The sequence below is a fragment of the Dermacentor silvarum genome, chromosome 6 (genome assembly GCF_013339745.2).
Source record: "Dermacentor silvarum isolate Dsil-2018 chromosome 6, BIME_Dsil_1.4, whole genome shotgun sequence".
NCBI classification, from domain to species: Eukaryota; Metazoa; Arthropoda; class Arachnida; order Ixodida; family Ixodidae; genus Dermacentor; species Dermacentor silvarum.
Window position 1 is genome coordinate 180,128,481 of NC_051159.1, and position 21,235 is coordinate 180,149,715.

Here is a 21,235-nt window from a genome sequence, read left to right on the forward strand (position 1 = left end):
TGCGTTTGTGTAGTTTTGTAAATCCGTGTGTATACATGACTGAGCGTGTGTTTGTGCGTGTGCTTTTATGTTTGTGTATGTGTGTGTTTGTGGAGAGGAGTGCGCAGTGCGGCCGGAGCGTGCAGAGAAGGAAGAAGTGGCCCACGCGCGCACTGGCACAACAGTCACGATGCCAAACCACACCGCAAGAGGGGGCGCGCGCAGGCGCCGCGGCGATGGCGATGGCACTTCCAGCGCCGATACTGATATGGATGCTCCCGTTTGGCGCGCCTTTCCCGAGCAGAGCTGGGAGCTGGCGGTGTGCGCAGCGGTCGTCTCTTGTTTCCGCTGGATCGTCGTCTTTCGGGAAAAGCCCACCAGGGGGCGGCAGAGGCGGCGAAGTGGGGCGAGGGAAGAGAGAATAGCGAACTGACGCTAAGCCTCGCGCGCCGCCTCGGCCTGCCCTTCTCGGCGCGTCGAGTATACACAGCAAGACTAAGTGCGACGCCTGGGAATACGTTTCTCAGCTACGCAGCCCCCTCCCCTAGAACGGACGCCCCGCACCCTTCATGCGCCCTCCTGTCCTTGAAGTAAACGCCGGTAAAAGCTTATACACTGTGTCAAGGCCTGGCTGGGTTTGGCTACTAAACCTACTTGGCTATACTGACTACTTGTCATACTGTTTCTCGCACGCCTTTCATAGTAGTAACAGTAGAAGCTCTTCTGGTAAGCCGAAAAGGATGCGTTCATTGAGCCCCGAAGCGTGATTTTCTGTTTCCGGCGAACTAACAAACCTTCTAACACTGCTCTCACCTCTGCCGTCTAAGACGCGCTCAGTGGCGGCTATAGTACACTGTTCATCTAACTACGAACTCTGAAGTTCCAGTCGCCCACGAAAACAGGCATTGCCATCAAGGTCTTGTACCGCTTGGCATCTGAAAAAAAAAAGAAAAAAAAAAGCAGTCATGAAGCAGAGCATACCGAGACAAAAGCTAGACAGGACACTGATGTGCTATAGCAAGATTCCAAGTAGATGAAAGCATCTAAAAGAAAATGACTTCTAACTCTTTATCCCTTTTCATTGAGAATTTTACTTCTATTTATATATTACTTGCCCACCTTGCATCATATCACGGTGTTTATCTTGGGCCGGTATTTTATAGCGATGCCTTTATTGTCATAATGCCTTTTCGCGCTTATCGCGCTTTGTCAGTGGTCGGAGCGACGGTCCGCTCGCATTATCAACGGGATCAGCCGGCCGTGAGCGGTGGATGATAAGACTAGAGTAGAATAAGTCATAATGCCTTGCTACAAAATCGCGGCCTTGTTCAGCACAAGAAGACGGACGAAAACAGAAACACAACACAAACACCCATGAGCTTGTCGTTTTCTTGCGCTGCACAACGTGGCGCCATTCACCCAGCTATCTGTTTCACGCTGTTCAGCGGCTTCTGCTTTGTAAGGTATCGCGGACAATGTCCTTTGACTTCTCTCCAGTATATCTTTCTCTATAGCGCATTTTGTCTGAAACAAAGATGAAAAATTACCACCTTTGTTGCGACTCTCTTTGACTCAGATATAGTATAACCACAGTTACTCTGCGAAAAGCAAGTATCTGTATCTCTCTTTGCAAAGCGGGATAAATAGTTATGCAGTTATATCTCTGCAGCTGTATACAGCCTGAACCATTCTGGATCCAAGAATGTCACCTTAAGGATGCGCAATAGAAAACAAACCTAGCCAAGAAGGAATTGAATGCAACTGTATTTAATTTAAAAGACATTTACGAATTAAATATCAAACCTTACTAGTGGCAAATAATAGTCGGAATTTTGGATTCACGGCAACACAGACGGTTGTCTAGGCGTTTGTACGTATTCAATGAAAACTTATATGTGGCGAGAGCTCCTCAAAATGCCGGAGCCGCAGGACTGTTTTCGTTTAAATATAACTTCAATAGAACACACTTGCACGTAGAAACAAGAACTATAAACAAGTGCTGCGCTCTACAGGCATAAACGTGCAAGAAAGAACGCCACAACATGCTCACAATACTGAAAACAACGACACCAGTGAGCAGGTGTGTTTGGCCTTGTGTTGTTCATAGAGTGCACTGCATTCAAAGCGACAAATAGAAAGACTCTCGATCGCTTCGCTTTGCTTCTTCGCAAAGATACCACAACGTCCACGCAAGCGCAGCTAAGCGATACCAAAATTATTGTACGTAACGAACTACCCATTTCTGCCGCTATGTAATATGCACATCGCCGTTTCGCGCAATTTTTTCCTTGAGAATATTTTCTTACGTTGTGCAAAATGTTAGCAAACGCGCAACATGAACTCCTTAACTGATCATACTGTGCCGGGCTACGCAATGACGTGCAGCTTGAGACGTGGTCGAGGTTTCCGCACCAGCTATATATTACCGGAAAATCAACCCATTAAACGCCCCTAGCATCAAATCTATCACATATACGTTCGTTTCCAAGTTACGCAGCACGTGTTAAGCGATGCTACACTAGATGTAGAAACTATAATAGAACTTCACGTTTTTCTCTCGTTTATTTTTATTTCGTCAGGGTTAAATTTTGCTCTTGTTAGATTGAGATGGGACACTACGGTGCCGCATGAATGATGAAAATGTTCTGCATTAGCATTTATGCCAAGCACAAAAGTTCACATCTACTAAAAAAAATGCTAAAAAACAAACAAAGACAACCCATTTCTTCGTTCTTGTTGTCGTTATTTCAGCTTGAATTCGAGGATTTTGAACTCGGGAAACTAAACCCAGGAAACTAAAACAATTTTTAAACGAGAAGCAGGGGAACTGAGAAGATAGATTTTTCTTAGCCACCGTATATGAAGCCTGCCCAACAACGGTTTTGCTTGATAATTTATTGGCGCATAAAAAATGGCTACACACGATGATCGACCGAAGTAGGCAATACGGACTCTCTTGCTAGTAAAACGAAACGCTTTAGATAGCTTCTGGATAGAACGACGGCAACAAGTATTTCTCTGTCTCTTATTTTTAATTTGTTTTTTGGATATAACAAAATCAAACGTGTTTCAAAGGCCGCGCTTGGCGTACTTTCAATTTGAAACGTCAATTGTCAGAATATTTGTTACTGTTTTTAATGCTAATCTTCGTATCTCGGCCACGGTTTTGTTTGAAACATGATGCCAAGATCCTTTTCGTAGTGTCAGCCCCAGCAAACTTATTCTTTCACAAGACGGTGGCCAATGCAATTTCGTTGCCGTTACCTTGCCCTTAGTGCGCGTACATATACGCTGTAACTTAAGAATAGCAGGCATACGCTATCTCTTACAATAATTGCAACAAATCAGGTATAAAATAGAATAATGATGTCGCTGGCGTCGGGATCTTATTAATGAAAAGCCGGAGCTAACATCAAGTTTAGCTCTGTGTTGGAAGCTTTCAATTTTTCGTCTAAAGGTACTTGAATGGTCAGGAATAAAAGCGACAACTTTCCGCATCCGACATTTATAACACAGTCTTTTCATTATACCCAGTTAACCTCAGGGGAGCAATTACTCAGCTAAAACCGATTCACGCTGGAACTTGTGAAAGCAAGTATGTCATCGGAGTGAGTGCCGTGGTCTGCCAAAAAAAAAAAAAAATGAATACGCGACACCCTGACGTACTTTGTTCGCTATGCTCTGTTAGTTGCACTACCTTTACGGAAAAGTAAAATTTGTAGTCAGCACTGTGCAGGGGTTATAAACAGATCAACATTAAACCGCCGACGAGGAATATAGCAAATGCAGATTCCGCATGACTCCCGGCACTAGCCATGAACTACAGCGCAAAGGCAGAACGTTCGGCGGCTGCTAAGACACCCCGTGTTGTGCTTGCGATACTCTTGTGCGCAGTGTAGGCGGCCAGGCCAGGGCTGGGGTTAATGTAAGGATTCTATTCAGGCTCTTTTCATTTTCATGCCGTGTCAATCATCCGAACAACGCAACGTCTAATTAAGTTATCATCTGCATCGGCTGGTCATGACTGGCGAATAATAAGAAGCGTGGTATACCAGTTTCGCTCGAAGGACGAAGCATTAACAGCGATAACAAGGTGTAACGTTGCACTTGCCCTCTTTCCTTTGGGGCCTCTACTCGGGGATTCAGCAGAGAGGGATCTTTGCTCCACAGTCCACAAGTTCCTCATGGAGTCGAACCAAATGCTCCGTTAAATTTGGATCTCTCCTTTTTTGTGTGTGATTTTCAATTAATTATTATTGGTCTTCTACTAATATTGCTACCACTTTAAGATATAATTTCACCTTTCAACCGCAGTTATTATATAGCAGTTCTGAAAGTTATTTGTGGCAATAACTTGGAAAAAAAATCTACCAATTCGTTGGCCGATCCCCCACTGTGCGTATGAACCACGCCTTGGATGTGCAGCAACAACACCGACAACTCCTCGAACGATGTTCACGCTATACGCGAGTGCGAAATATTTCGGTTGCTACTATACGCGGGTGCGACGCGCACGTACGGCAACGTCTGGTGGGTATGGAAGGAACAGTACCTGGGCATATACGAAAGATCTCTTGCACGCGGGAACATGACAGCGATGACCTGGAGAGAGAGACTCCTTAATGAACTCAAGTGAGGTTTGCCCATGCCACTTCAGATGGATAGTATGTGTCTATATGATTGGTATTGCAATAAAAGAAATAGAATTGAGCGAAAGGAATTGGTACTTTCTACCAGCCGCAACTTGCGTTTCTAAGTTATCCTTTAATGTGTCGTGCAAATAATAATGCGTAAGCCTTCTTTTATTTTTTGCTCGCGGCCCAATGAGCAAGAGGCCAGTACAAAACGAACATACCACTCAGCACTCGTGATGTGAACTGACAGCCCGTCAGCGCATGCAAGAATGCAAGCAGACATTAGTGCCACATCTAACTGTACACACACGGCGGTCATCCGAGGGCGTACACGCAGTGCTACGTCAAGCAGCGGTCAGGCATGTCTGCCGTTTAAGCAGTTCTCTACTTCACACAACGATACCAAGCGACACAACAACGATCGCAGCACGACAAAGCCGGTGACCAAGGTGGCTCAGCATGAAGAGACATACGCTTCCGCATGTGCGATTCCTAAAAAGATTGGAAACTCGCGGATAATTTTCGCGCTATGATAATTTCCCTGTGAAAACAAAAAAAAAACCAGGGTTTCAGCATCTGCGCACGTCTTCGTCATCAAAAACTGAGCTTGCTAACTGCGGCGCCTTGACAGTCCGGGAGGTCGCGAATGAATTGAAAGGGCCTTATAAACCTGACAGTGACTATGCGAGCGGCTATGTATGCTACAAGGGACCGCTATTTCTTAGTCCTAGAGATGTGCGGTGTGCCGTGAGCTTCGGCAAGGTAAGGATGAAACGAACGTGCGTTTATGGTAGTCCGCGAGAGCTCGCTTCACAGCTATAAAAAGAAAGTCCGCACGAGCATCTATGATATATTACCTAGAATTCTGAACAGAAGAGAGGAAAAATATGTCTCCATCGCTTTCTCATATCTGATAAATTCTGAATTTTAGAAATTCAGAGTAATATATGTGAGTAACTTTCGAACACCGCGACATTTGCACCATTTACATTCTACTGTTATTTGGAAGTTTTACGAGCGACACCTCTGTGGAAAAATTACCACTGCTGTGAAGGTGTACTGCCGGTGGCTTAATGCTAGTCAAATCAAATGCTCTGGTCAGATGCTCCTGCTTCAGTTTGACTGGTCGTATATGTAAGAGAATGCACTTGGCAGAGAAAAAAAAACTCCTTTATTTGACAGTGCGTGCGGCATTTTTTAGCAGCTTCTGCAAGGAAAACTCTAAACCAAGAATAACTTAATAGTAAATAATAATGAAGCGGAATAGATCGCGCAGGTGCAAGTGAAACTGGCACGTTTGTTGAACAATCGAAATATCTAGATGAAATATTTTATTGTGTGACGCCTGCCTACAGGGCTGCCTTCATTATGCTAACGCAATGTCAAACATAACGCTAATCTCACGCATCTGACGGCGAGTTGTCCGTGCAAGCCCATGTCCGTCGTGCAGTCATACTGCACTACATCTTGTCACTTAACTTTTGTAACAGCGCGATACAATAACGAAGGGAGACAGAGTGAAAAGAGCGCTGTCACGGATAAGCTGCCACAGATCTCGACGCGGATAAGCTACTATAAGGGGAAACTATAGAGCTCACGTTGCCGTTACACGCTACATTAGCCATAACATGTAGTTATACGCTAAAACGATAGGCGAGCAATATAGCATTTTACATAATTACGTTTGCCAGATGAGCCAATTAGATCCACAATGCGTCGTCCGCGGCTAATTCACGACTCTTGGTCAGGGAGTCATCGGAAACGGGCTGCAGTCCACGCCTACACTACACGCGAGTCCCGATCCTAGGTTGACAAAGACTGCAGTATGGTGAAACCGCAAACGTGCGTCTTTTCGTCACGACACGCAGGAGGGAAAGGGTCGTGTCGTACCGCAGCCGCAAGGAGATTGGGAGCACTGTACACGGTAGCCCGCGCGGACGTCAGCAAGATGACAGCAAGGCGAGAGAGAGAGAGCGCGAAGACAGAAGAACCAAAGAAGCGCCGTGCGTCGAAATCAAACAGAGGGCATATACGAAACTACAGTCGGGTATATGTGTACACTCTGCACACGCCACCAACACAAAGCACAACACACCCACTTACTGGTGGGGATAGGGCCCGTGAGTTAACCGAAGAGAGGCACTGAGTAGAGAAGGGCTGAGTGGTCAGCAGCCCTGGGTCGGGACGGCAGACAGTCAGGTTTCGCTGTCACAACTCAACTGTCTTCTGGGCTACAACTTTTTATAACACTTCTCCCCTCCCCGCATTAGAAGAGTGGTGAAGCGTTCAAATAAGCACGCTTCCTTATATGGTTATATTTCCAGTTATCGCTACATTGCTAGCTGGCGAGTGCGAAAACTACAGTTACGTGCTTCAAAACGTATGGGAACCTTATTCGAATAGCACAAAAGACAGAGACCGCTACTTTCAGTGCCTGATGTATATCAGGACTGTATCGCCGCAGGCCAATGAACACAATGTGTTAAATAACTTCATGGGTTCGATTTTCCCTCGAATTCTTTTATGGTTGGGCATGATTTTGACACGTGCGATACAATATCAGAAAAGTGCATAACTTCTCTCTTTGCTTCTGTGCTTTTACGAATAGCATTGGGCTGAACTGCGCGAATTTCCCCAAATGTGCTGTTTTCATGATATGCTCGTCAGATAAGTGATAAATAATTGCAAAAAATTACCTATGGATATGAGCTACTTCGCTACTACATAACCATACCAGTGCTCGTCTTTCACTGCTTTCCCGCATGTTGAATAACGAAACTGCATTTATGAAGATAATGCATTAAATCTTAATATTCCATTTTTCTCAACGTAAGCTAATATAAGAAGGGTAGACATTTTTAATACGACGCCTATTAGCTTGACCAATTAAATGTTAAGTTAATCAAGGTATCGCTGGCACAATGATCTCAATTTTCAGAATACATTCAGTTCTGAACGATTCAAAATGTGAAAGCGCAGGTGTGATGAGCCAGCAAGGTTGCAACAGAGGCTACTAAACCCTTATAAATTCTATAAATATCTATGCTCAGGCAGATAGTCTTGAGCATATAGAAGTGAGTACAGGAAGGGTTAAGCGTTATTGTGACGCTTTCTTCTCGAGGACCAGCGGCACCTATAAATGTGGTCGTGCCTCGCCGGTGTCAGCTCAAGGCCAGATCGAGCCCTCGAGAAAGCTTGCGTGGGCAGTTGCAAGCGACTCTGTTCGCCTTTGGAAAGCACTATTAAACACTTCGTCTCAAGAGAATCAGATTTATGAAAAAAATATACCATAAACTAGAATATTGCAGCCAGTTGGAAACACGACGCAAGAATTTATATCTTCCCCTTCCTATGTGTCCTAATCACTCCATCAAAAAGGTTACCGGACACAATATTCAGGACGCTGTGTACTAACTGTGTTATCGAAGTACTATATAAATATTTCCGGCACGGGCATTCACTGTGATTGGTGCTCATGCTGTGAATGCTGCATTTGTTCCTATAGCATTGATATTTCGATTAAGAACTATACATATTGCAGGAGCCGGCAGTGACAGAAACTGAGCAAAAACTAGCGCGCCAAACGGCTATTCTAATCCCGGAATGTAAAAAGCGAGTCCTTACCCCGATGGGCATCCCTACGAGGTTGGGGCAGCGCGCGGCAGTGCCGGCGCTCAGTAGGGCCTGTTGGCATCCTTGGGACGCTTCAGTTGAACTTTGAGCCGCTTCATGCCGATCTGAAAGCCGTTCATTGCTTGGATGGCCGCCTGTGCACTCGCTGGGTTGTCGAAACTGACGAAGCCTGCAGAGAGATCAGCAAGCCGTCACCACCTACAGCAGCGTGGTACTTGCAATACCCAAGTAAGCATTGCGTATTAATTTATGATACAGGCTTTGAATACACGTATGGGGTTTCTAGAACGAAACAGTGTATACAGTATACAGATTTCTTACATGACAATTGCAATTCAACGTCCAAAAGTTCAGATACTGCTCAGCCGTACGACTGTCGCATATGAGGATACCGCTCATAGAACACGTGTCTGCAGTAAAACTTGATGGCCGCAGACATGCAGCAAAACAAATAAGAGCTATGCAGACAATTATTGATATGAACAATGCTACAAGGTGGTCTGTAAAATAGATGGCCTTACCAAAGCACTTGCTCTGGTTTGTGGCACGGTCGATGAAGACTTTGGCGCTGATCACATTGCCGAAGGGCATGAACATCTGCATCAGCTCAGCGTCTCCAAACTCCTGAGGAAGGTGGTAGATGAACAGGTTGCAGCCTTCAGGACCTGCGCAGCGTCAAACAATGGGTGCCACGCATGAGAGTGCGGCTTGCCACGTCGTCAGTGACTGGCCATAGCAGAGCCTAGATATCGCCCGTCTAGTTCCAGGCAATAGCAGGCCACCATGCCAGCGGAGCACACCCGCTTGGTTTCAGCAATAAACATGGATTGATTGATGTCATAGCATGGTCAATAATCAGTTGTTCGGTTTAGTGTACTAGTTTCCAAGTGTCCACGTATTTTGTACCTGCCTACAAAACTTCTCAGAATGCGGCAGTTCAGAATAATCTCACGTAGTTCGCCATTTAAGCATCTGGCCCGAAATTAAGAAGCTGACTGCGTAAGTCCCTCACTTAAAGGGCCCCTAAACCACCCAGAGGTCGAAATTTAGTTGTGGTGTTGCAGTTGTGCACGAGTCTACAACCAACACGTAGCCGCGGGAATTTCTCGAAATGGTGCCGTAATAGCGGAGTTACACGCGTTTGATGATCAAAACACGGCCCTCGCTCGTTTCGCTCTTTCCTTCGCCAATCTCCTCGTCGGCTGGTCTCTCCTCCTCGCCGAGTGCTCCTCCAAATGTCACGTGACATACGTCATCACCAACGCGCTATTTCCGGTTAAGGTACGTCCACGCTAGCGGCAAATATACCGACGGCGAACCGGCCTCCAGTGCCGTAGAACGTCTGCCGCGCGAGAGGTGTCCAAAGTAGACAGCAGTTCGGCCAGCGCACCGCCCGCAGCACGATCAACGGGCCAATCGACGACTGCGAAACTGCGCGCCTCCGCCACCGGCGACGAAAACATCGGCTACAGCTCAGCTGCAGTGCACGGCTACCGACGGGAGACGACCGGCTCGGTTGTGCTCGCATCGTAGCCGACGGCGCATTTTATTGCGATAGCAATTATATGGACACTTCAACCGGATTTCTGCCGTCGGCGTCGCCGTCGCCGTGAGGTTCCCTATAGATAAAATCTTCGCCGCGTGCCGTATGCCCGAGCGGAGGCGTGCGGGGACGCGCGCTATCACGGAGAGCGAACGCACTCAATCTCCCACGCGCAAGCAAGGAAGCGGGAAGCCAGCGCCGGAAGGAGCCGGGGGGGGGGGGGGGGGGGGGGGGGCTCACTTCCACTCTGCCAACAACCGCGCTCGTCGCTCGCTCGCACCGTCTCTTATCTCCACACGGCTCTGACCTTTATGCGCCGCGTGCATTCGCCGCTCAGTTTCCGTTGAAGCGATAGACCGCACGTACCTTCGCCGCTGCGGCGTATCCGCTTGCTGCCAGAGTTTTGACGGTCGTTGTCTGCAGTCATTCAGTGTGATCTATTCATGTTTGTTTGTGCGCGCTCACACCACGCTTGTTCATTCAGTTAGTAATAGTCGGGCCACATTTTCCAACGCACGCTACACATGCAATGCTGCCCGGATCGGCAGTGCAGCGCTACAGGTGTGTCCCTTCGCACGCGCTGCCCACGGGAAGCGCTTCTCATCAACACCACCGTTTCACACGCGCCTTCTCGTGGTCATCGAGTCTCTCTTCATGTCTGTCTACTTACGCCGCAGCACACCTGCTTACTTAATCATCTCATGTTTACTACAATTCATATTGCTACCAAAGCCGCTCACCTTACTTCGTATGACATTGCTGTGTTGCTATCGCATTCATTGCTTCGTTCGCCCTTAGGGCGAAACTGTGACATTTTTTCTTCTTTGTGTACAATTATTGCGGAGAGCGATAACAACGATAAGAAAATATTGCGGCTTGTGAGCGTTGGTATTTCATTTCGAAGCGCCGTCCGTTTTAGCTTTGAAGGGAACCGGAAAAGGCCTAGCGACGATATCGGCGCCGTCGAGCGATCAGCGGCGGTGAGGCTGCCGCACAAATGAGTCTCAGTCTCATCCTCTCTACGTACGGCAATAAAATCTCGCCGTTCGCGAGCAAAGCCACTGTCGAACGGCGGCCCGCGAATGGCAAACGGCGTGCGGAGAGTTACCGTGCCGGTAACGTGATACCCGCTGTGGCTGCCGTGCCGGCCCGTGCTCATGCGAAGCGTGCCGCTAAGGACCCTGTGTTGCGCGCACGTCTAGAAAGGCCAACACTAGAGAGCTTTAGATTAGGGGAACGCAAGCGCTAGGGGGCCCCTACGCTTGCGTCCCCCTAATCTAAACCTCTCTAGTGTCGCACTATTTTCGCGCAGCTGATAAAGAGTCATGACTGGTTCGATCAACTCAAGGCAGTCCAGGAGGCCCACGATGCGGCGGTGAGGATTGGCCTTCCCGTCCCGACGTGGGAGCGGCCCGCGGTCCTCCCTCCATGAAAACGAGGGGTGACTACTTCAGGACGTCAATAAAGTTTGCTACCTACCTAATCAGACCGTTAAGCACGACTATGTTAGAACGCGAGCGATTTGACACTTGCGTTGCGGGCTTCGCAAGGGCGCACAAGCGAGCAACACGACGAGGAAGAGCAGAGAGCGCGCGTACCTGCTAGCAGACAAACCGGAAGTCGTAGGTTCTCGTTCGACCAATGGGTATTCTCACCGACGCTGACATCAATAGATTCACCCTACTGACATCATGACGACCGCTGGGGATACCGGAAAAGCCAGGAGAAAAGGACGTTTTTTTTTTTTTTTTGTTTGTTTGTTTTGGCAAGCCCGCGGCGCGTAGTAGCGCTGCAGCGTTTTGCATCGTTGATCGTGACGGCATTCTGAACTCGATGCGCGTGTTTGCTTAAAATGTTCAAAAAATATCTGAGGTGGTTTATGGGTCCTTTAAGTGCCGAATTCTTCCTCCAGTTGCAGGGTCCACAGGTAGGACGCGAGGCACACACATTTTTCGCAGTTTCGGCTCTTCGAAGTCATTCTTGGGCATGTATATCTCGGACATGAAAGTGGCTGTAGCTTAGGCGAGGAGTTTCAAGTTTAAACGCATTATTATTATTATTATTATTATTATTATTATTATTATTATTATTATTATTATTATTATTATTATTATTATTACGTGCTGGCCAATGTTTTACAGCATCGCCACAAAATAAAACACGCATACGTTTTCTGCTGAAAGAAATTACCGTCCATCCCCCCGAAGTATGGCATTCCACATTTTTTATCGGCATCCTGTCCCTGAACGCAGTTTGTTATTAAACCACTGCGTGGAGTGTCTTGCGCCGAAGTTATACTAACTTATACGCAGGGAGGCACCATGACGGCGCACACCAATTCGTCCGTAAAGAGTAGCTTGCGTGTAGTATGTGGTTTATTTTCTTCAAAGGTGCTCCTAGAGCCCTCTGTAAGGCGCTTGGGCATACTGGATGACGTCCAGCTTTTCAGGAAGACTGAACAAACGTTGAGCGCTCCACCTAGTGAGCTGCGTCATGGCGCTTACCCTCTCGCTGAGTCTGGGGGACCACCGCCGGCTGCTGTGTGAGGGCTTGGGCGAACTGGCCATACGCCGCAGGGTAGGTGGCTGCGGGAAGATGACCACAAGTGAGGTTGTGACCCTCGTTTGTACCCTACACCGCAACCATGGAGAACATCAAAGCACTGCTGCTGGCCAGAGAGGTCAAATTTCAGCAGTGTTTATATGATTCAAAAGAAAAGAAAACGTTACCCAGACCTCGATGAAGACCAAGATACGCTAAACCTTTAGAGAAAACCACCGGGTTTTGTGTTGACACGCGGCTGTTTCGTGTTCCAAGTCGTGCGATAAGAGAAAATCAACACCTGATTTTAAAGTAAGGCAGCGGTCGACGGACATATAGAAGATATCGGAGTAATTCTGAAGTTAGTGTGGCTCTTATACGTGAAAATAAATACCTGTTCACGGACGTTTATATAAACGTTTGGTTTACACACTATTTTTTTTTTCCATCGCGGTCCACATGCCGTGCCGTGGAATCGAAACCGGCACAATAACGACGACAGCGTTGCTCCTAGGACGAAAATCCTGTAGCACTCCGGTTTTGGTCGAACAATCAGTGTGAAAGATGAATACAGTGGGGAGGCGTAAAAAAAAAGGCTTATTTCAAGGTTTCTTTAAATTCAACGAATGCTGCAGCTAGTTTAGCTGGCGAATCATACTCATCTAATGAGCACGGGCTTGCAGACGGCGCTGCTCTTCGCGTTTGGCGCTCGCATCAGAAACTGGGCCAGTATACTCACAAATATTCCCGAAACGTTAGAGCGCTTACGCGAGTGTCAGTATTACGCATCGCACTACCTGCAATAACGGCACGATTGCCGCGCCGATAACGAATCGCAGACGGCACTGGCGTAAGGAAGGTTTGTCGAATGCAGCATATAAGCCCTGAGAACGATCTCGGTCTCAAACGATTTTGAAAACCTTTCCCAGAGCAATGCGCTGACTAACCGCTAAGCCTTGCGTGAAAAGCGATAATAGCGGTGTCTGCCACAATGCTAAAAACGAACACAACACGACACTTGGCGATATTTTGCCCGTCTGGTCAGGGTAAAGTTTTGTTGGTGTAATGGTAAGTGGTATTAGTGATAAGGTCGTAGTGGGCGCCTGTGTTGTACACTTCCCTGTGAGCGTTTCTATATGCTGTATTTTTTGAGCTCTAATGACAGTTATTTTCTTTACGCAAGCGCCGTCCGTGACTGGCCACCGCAGCGGCTGGCGTTTCAATAAGGAGACCGTTTTACGAGAGAAGGTTCTTGTGAATACGGACCTTTGGCTCGTGGCCGAAGCGGCTTACGCAAGCATCCACTGTTACCATCACAAATACCTCTCTGGGTTTTACTCAGAAGGGGTACGCTACTTTGATATTTTGAATTAAGAAGGAGATGTCACCCAAATAGCTGCATGGACAGTTTCTCACAGTTTCTCAAATGACGTGACTAAAGAACTTTGATGGAAGCAAGCTCATGCTATGTAATCAACAAGGTTGACGCAACGTTTGCTGTTGTTTATTAAATGTAGTAATCCTCCAAATGTAGGCTACTGAAGCGCTGGTTATCCCTCAAACCTAAAAAATACACCAAACTCTAAGAAAAGTGCGAAACAAAGCTGAAAAAAAGTGTGGCTCCAATCCACGCTGTGAAAGTGGTTGGACAACGAAGCTGTAAACGACACCCACAACGATTACCCATTGTGAGGTCACTTGAATTCACACCCGTGGCTCTACAAAGAGTGAAACGAGAGAAAAGTGAAATGTACTTAATCACACCCTGTATTACTTCACAACGACATTATATTCCCGCTGTTCTTCTGGCGTCTTTACTTTCCGTGGTCTACCCATGGTAGCCTGGAATGAACTGAATGAGTTGCTAGACCGTGGTGACATCACTACGTGATTTCTATGCTGCTGGGTACTTTTCCACTCGGAGTAGCTTACGCAACCGTAATCTTTACCAGGAAACACACGCGGGAGAAGGAACGTGCTTCGCATTATTCGCAGACATCATTAGCATACATTACACGATTTGCACTTCACACAAGGGTTTTGAATGACGTCAACCCCTTTCGAAGTAGCTGCAAACCTAATCTTTATCGGAACGCGTCGGAGGGTGTTCCCATTGCTCACACGCGCCTTATCATCCATCATGTGGTTTTGATTCTTGTTTTGTGGTTTTTCTTTTGAAAACGAGCGCTGAGCTGTATGCTGTGTGCCTGATTACAACGGATATATGATTGCCCTAGTGGCGCAAAGCTAAAGACACAGCGGAGCTGATTGGTTCCTAGCTGGTCATGGCTATACAAAGTGTATAAGCATTCCCTCGTGGTCCATGGCATCCGGGAACGCCTCGCGAAGCACTTGCAGTCCGAGCACACGTAGGGGAAGTGGGGCGAAAGCTATGCACGTGTACGGGCGGCGCGCAGCAGAGAGAGAGAGAAAAAACAACATTTATTTAGACCATCGAGGTCGTTGATCTTGAGGACGAGTGGGTGGTGTCCTCATTCCAGGACTCCACTGGTCATGGCTGCTCGACGTACTTGCTGGACGAGAGTTTCTTGTCCCGCCAGGGTATCGCCAGGGTAGCGCGCAGCAGACGAAACGCTGGGATGACGTCACGGCGCATGCGCAGTAGCGCGCAGCTGGTGGGAGCTCGGCCGAGCCGCCGCCAGAGGCGCGGTCGGCCGAGCCTCATATTCTCTTCCTGGCCATCCTTCTGTGTCTTCTTGGCCACAAGTCACTACACGTATACAGCTCTTGCTTTGCCCAGGGGGCGCTGCGAAAATGGTGCTAAAGAGCGCCCTCTGCCCTGGGCTGGGTAGTTGGTTACCAAGCTCGGGCGTCTGCTTCGGAAAGCACGTTTACAATATGGACCTGCCACTTTCGCTTGTGTTGTGCCACGGTCTACAGCGAATATCGGGAGCCAAATATTTTTTTCAGGGGTGGCACGCTGCGTAAAGGCAAGAAATTATGCAACACCGAATACGTGTACGCCGTTCAAGAAATAAGCGGCGAAGTTTTAGCGCGGTGTCAATCGCAAGTGAAGCGAGTCACGTACGAAGTTGAACTTCAGGTAAGGTTTTCACGCTGCTAGATTCAGGCGCACAAACGCGAGGAAATGCTTGCTATAAATGAATTCACAGCAGCGATAAGCAGACATGGCGTGTACGGAACTGCTCGAGCGCACGACGGTACGCGCCGCGCCGGCAGCGGTCTTTCAGCCCGCCGCAATGTACGTGACTGCTGGAGTGCACGACGAGCACGACACTCGGGCGGCCATCCTGCAATCTTTGTTGACGCTAAACAAGTAGTCATATCTGCACTGTAGTAGAGACCATCGGTCCCTTTAGCAACTGATAAATAACTGATGCAATGCATATGAGCTCGCAGTAACGTACGTGCAAATCGCGCTGCAGCGCGAGCTCGTGCGCTGCTCGCTTGACGTAGCTATTAATGACAGCGCTCGAACATCGATTAGCTGTAATAAATACTACCTTGCTGCGCTGCCTTAACGTGTTGGCTTGAGGTCAAGGATGAGCACATTTAACTCGCGAACTTGTGCTGCTCGAAGTGGAGTAATGAAGTTATCCAGCGAGCCCTACACTCCGTTGCATGAGGCCTTGAAGGAAAACGGTAGAATCTGATGTTGGGATTCTTGCTCGTGGTAGCCCACGACGCAGCAGTAACGTCGGTGACGCTTTTTCGAGGCTGAGCTAGGTCTCTCGGTCGGATCGGCGTCGCCAATTTCTTCTGCTTCCAGCATTACGTCCCACGGCATACGGAGCGTCCGTTTTTGTAAAACTAGGCTATGGCCTGCTCGCAGAGTGGTCTGTGACAAGCGACGAGCCTTTTCGCACTCACAACAGGGCAGAAAAACATGCGAATAGACGCAAAACTCGGGCTAGAAGTGTGCTTCGCTGCAGCCAGGGCTCACTACTACCCCACTATGGTGGCTAAAACCGTAACCCAACCTGATACTACCCAGCAAACTTTTCTTGCCGCCATCAGGCGCCGCTACTGTATACCTCAAACTCCAGCGCCTATAGACACTTGCAGCATGCGGCCTCGGATACACCTGCCTGGCCATTTCCTGTCGGAGCCCCGGGTGGCCATCCTGCTTGGCGGCGCCTGCCCACATCTGGATCCTGTCCAATCGTAGGGTGCCGAATGGGCGCACGGATGACACCATGCCGTCAAGTTATCAATAAAACTACGTGCATGCCGCGGGCGCTGCCCGCGGCATGCACGTAAAACGCTAAATATCCGAGCAGCCTTTAAAAGTAGCCAGTAAAACCGTACATCACAATGTTTTCTGCATATACCAGTAGAGGCTGGAAGTGGGAAAAACAAGCTGCGTTTTGAGGCTGCGGAGATATTCAGCTTTTTGTCAGATCCCTTGGTCCGTAAACTTTTCTGGTCGATAGTACCACGGCGGGAAATCATGCAGAAAATGTTGCTGTTCTTACAAAGTTGGCAGCATGTATTATATTGTACACGTTCTGAAAACAGCGATGACTACTGCTGACACACTTCCGTAGTAGCCTCCGACAAAACTGATAGCATAACCAACGTTAATACTACTCCGTAATCCCCCATTTCGTAAATTATGTTAACGGAGCTACTACAGATGCTGCAATTATAAACCAAGCGTTGAAAGTTTGAAAGCCTCGCTAATCGCGTTTTCTGTTGTTATTGTAATGGAAAGCAGCTGATTGTGCCTCCGTGTCGGGAAATAATCGTATTGTCCATCATATTAAAGTCGCTCATTGCGCCTCGCGCCAACTCAAACTTCGACGGCTTCGGCATTAAAGCACCGCACCCCGGCAAGCACAGCATACATTTCATATAATATTACTCCTTGTGTCACTGCCTATTACTCATGTGCGCAAAAGGATCTGAGAATATCTCAACTCTGGGATAAAGAAAAGGCGGTTGGGGGATGGCAAACGTAAATACGTACATTGCAGTATACAAGCTGTACACGCGGCCGCGAAGAGCGTCGCAAAATTAGCATATGCAAATTGTACACTTTCAGGCCTCGGGAAAGAGCACATTAATGAGCTTTTCGCAATTCATAACTGCGGACCAGGGACACTCTGGCAGGCCGTGCCACACAGCGAGCCCACATGTTCTGCTTGTGCGCGTTTTACAGAGTGCGCGTTAGGCTGCGCGACGCTAATTAACAGGCAAATAGGCGTCTGCTCGCCGGCAGGAAAGCCACCATCAAACACAGCTACGCCACGCTCTAGCTTGTTCGTGCAACCTTTTAGGCGTCCGTGTTCTGGCATTGCACCGAGGGTTTCCTAGTAACGAACGAGTGCTGCCATCGCAACGCCGTTCAGCTATAGTCTCTCGCGCCTACACCATACATGCCGTTCTACGTTACATTCTTCGCATTTGCCTATTATAAAAGGTGCACTGCACGAGTGAAAATGTTTGCGCACTCCGCAAACGCAGAATCCGCAAGCTGTTGCGGCGCAGGACGTGGTGCTTCCCAGAGAGACTTTGTGACTCCACTCCTTTGAAGGCATGACGCGTAAAGCCCGAACCTCTGCGCTTGCCGTCATCTCTGTCAGCTCTGGGTTTGAGCAAATATAAAAATTAATGTTCATATAGGGGTGCTTGCATGCGGAACGAATAGCTTGCTAGGCGATAGCGTAGCCGGGTTTAGCCAGCAGAGCTCCAGCATCACTACAAGAAGAACCTGCTAATGCCCGTGAGCGACAAACGAGTTTTATTTTGAAAATTCACATGCACACGCAGGCTGGGAGGGTTTGTCGTGACAATGAAGAATCATTATTCCACTGAATCACTGCACCACTATTAGCTTGGTGCACGTAATTTGATTAGAAGGATTATTTTGCTAAAGAATCGGCGACAACATTCGAGAAAGTTTCGATACAGGAAGGCACGTCTTGCGCCAAGCGATAATTTTGTAACAGTGGTCAGCCGGTGAAAGACAATCACCAGAAAAACATAAACGAGGTACACCTGTCAATACATAAAACTAAAAAAATGGCAATCTAGGAAGCGACAAGGACATGCGATCTTTTCTGGACAGAACAGCTTTAAATGCGGCGAAAGCGAGTCCTTTCACCTAGCGGCTGATGTGGAAGCTTGCTATCATTTTGCCAGACTTTCTACCTGAACTGTAACTGAGATTTCGCACTGCGACGGGGCCAGCACACGGGCATAAATACATGGACCCCATTGAGCGAGCGTTTCGTGAAAGGCAGCATACAACTCGTGCAATTTACATTTACTCGCGTACAAGAGAAGACAGACATAAAAGAGAATGGGTCTAATTTTTTGCTATGCCCTCCGCAAACCCCTAAAAATAAGGCAGCAGACACACACAGCGCTCTAATGAGCACGGGAGTGGCCACATGTCACAGGTGTCTCAGTGAGCCTTGTACTATCTCCTGCGTAGCACTGTGCTCAGGGAATATGAGGAAACATGCACGCTCACAACACATGTATCTTGTTTGTGATAGTTGAATCTCCGATTTACCTCCGCGAATACTCGCTGGTGGTGTCCCCGCCCACAAAGAAAGCGAACGGGCTTGCAGCAATGCTAGGTACATGTGCATCCACACCCTCAATGCGGCCGAAGTTGCACAAAACTTTACGGGGTTTCAATGTCTTAGATTCGCTTGACCGAGGGCGTGCGCCTTCTCGTTAGGCGCGACGTGTCGAACGCGGAGCACAAAAGAACAGCGACTCACGGATGCCGGCGAAAGGCTGCAGCGCCGGGTAGGCCGCGGGCTGGAGGGCGTCGCCGTTCGGAACTGCCTGGGCTGCGAGGAGTGAGCGCGGGACAACGGGGATCTCAGACAGCGAACCTCGCACGGGAGCCGCGTTGGTCCGACCCCCGGGCGCTGGCACACGCGAACGGTGGAACCCGGTTAGCGCGAACGCTTACGTGCCCACCACATGTGTGCTACGCAGGCTACACGCGCTAGCACCATCCTCAGATCGTAGATTACTCTTAGTTCCCGGTATGCTATGTGAGGTCATCAGACTTCGGCAAACTACTGCTCACTGAAATGCAAAACAGTGACACTGCAACATGCACACTGCCAGGTAGCAAAGTCTTGCCAGTGCCCCATTCAGAACAAATGATTTTCAGCGAAATCACCTTCAATGGGCACCTATTGGATAAACCAGCGAAACCAGACGTCACGAAAAGTACTCGCCAGCAGGCGCATTCCATGTTAACGTTCTTCTCAAGCTGCGACAGTGAAAAGCTCTACTAGTTGGGTCTGATTTCAACTAAAGCTATTCGTATCAGAAGGTGTTGCTAGCTTTGCTTCAATTATGTAGCTGAAGCTCCTCTGTCATTATGTCACACGGGCTTCACCTGAAGGGTTTTGCGTACATCTTCTTTCTGCCTTGCTTGATATACCTTTGATATACGCAAAATAAATGACCAACGTAAAGATTAGCGAGTGACTTTTCGCCATCTCTTCGCTCACACGTGTCTTTATCCATGAGAACAGTGTTTAGCCTCAGTGTTCGTTCCACGTCGTGTAGTTGTCGACTGCACTGGGTCAGTACGGGCAACGGAAATATGATATTAAGGAGCCCCTCACCAGGGCTCATAAATAATTTTGAATATAGTACACTGTAAGCTGTAAAGCGCTATATAGGGATCGTCCTACCGCAGTAATTTTTCAAATTCATTCAATACTGAAGGAGACAGGAGAAACAAACTTTGCGTCGCCATGCTGCCAGAAGGCGAGCTTCACTGCCAATACAGTCAGCCACTTTCTTCCTTTGTGTCGACTAGCATTCGAAAGTTACATTTCTTCCCTGCGATCTCGCATGCCGGAGCCGAGAAGCCGCGTGCCGGTTTTGCGCGTTTCGCAATGGATGATTTGCCTAAGTCAAGATCCATAATTGGCGACGTTGCAGGCAGTGCGCCTGACGTAGAGATGTCTTTATGTGTGTGACTGCTTCTCCGCCAGGAAAGGAGCATTGGCTTTCGTTTTGAAATTCTAGTTGTTTTCGAGCCGTTCAACGGTTTCATACTGCGAAGACGCGCTCGTCAGCGCATGATATACGCAACATGCGTCTCTGTTTGCATTTCCCAAATGTGGTGAGGGGCCCTTTAACAGAAACCTGTTGCTAGAGTGAGGCACCGCGACGGATGTTACGTTACGTCAACGTATTGCTGAAAGTAATCCCCCTAGAATGTTTCCCGCATATCACCCAGTGTCAGCAGGCACACAATGCTTACAGTCGACAGCGTTTGATTTGATCGACGTGTGTGTGTGTGTGTGTGTGTGTGTGTGTGTGTGTGTGTGTGTGTGTGTGTGTGTGTGTGTGTGTGTGTGTGTGTGTGTGTGTGTGTGTGTGTGTGTGTGTGTGTGTGTGTGTGTGTGTGTGTGTGTGTGTGTGTGTGTGTGTGTGTGTGTGTGTGTGTGTGTGTGTGTGTGTGTGTGTGTGGTGTGTGTGTGTGTGTGTGTGTGTGTGTGTGGTGTGTGTGTGTGTGTGTGTGTGTGTGTGTGTGTGTGTGTGTGTGTGTGTGTGTGTGTGTGTGTGTGTGTGTGTGTGTGTGTGTGTGTGTGTGTGTGTGTGTGTGTGTGTGTGTGTGTGTGTGTGTGTGTGTGTGTGTGTGTGTGTGTGTGTGTGTGTGTGTGTGTGTGTGTGTGTGTGTGTGTGTGTGTGTGTGTGTGTGGTGTGTGTGTGTGTGTGTGTGTGTGTGTGTGTGTGTGTGTGTGTGTGTGTGTGTGTGTGTGTGTGTGGTGTGTGTGTGTGTGTGTGTGTGTGTGGTGTGTGTGTGTGTGTGTGTGTGTGTGTGTGTGTGTGTGTGTGTGTGTGTGTGTGTGTGTGTGTGTGTGTGTGTGTGTGTGTGTGTGTGTGTGTGTGTGTGTGTGTGTGTGTGTGTGTGTGGTGTGTGTGTGTGTGTGTG

The 21,235-nt window shown here is 48.2% G+C and overlaps 1 pseudogene; it reads right to left on the reverse strand.

Moving 5' to 3' along the window:
• Positions 1-424: 424 nt before the first annotated feature.
• Positions 425-21,235, reverse strand: part of LOC119457087 (CUGBP Elav-like family member 4) — a 41,741-nt pseudogene continuing 20,930 nt past the window's right edge.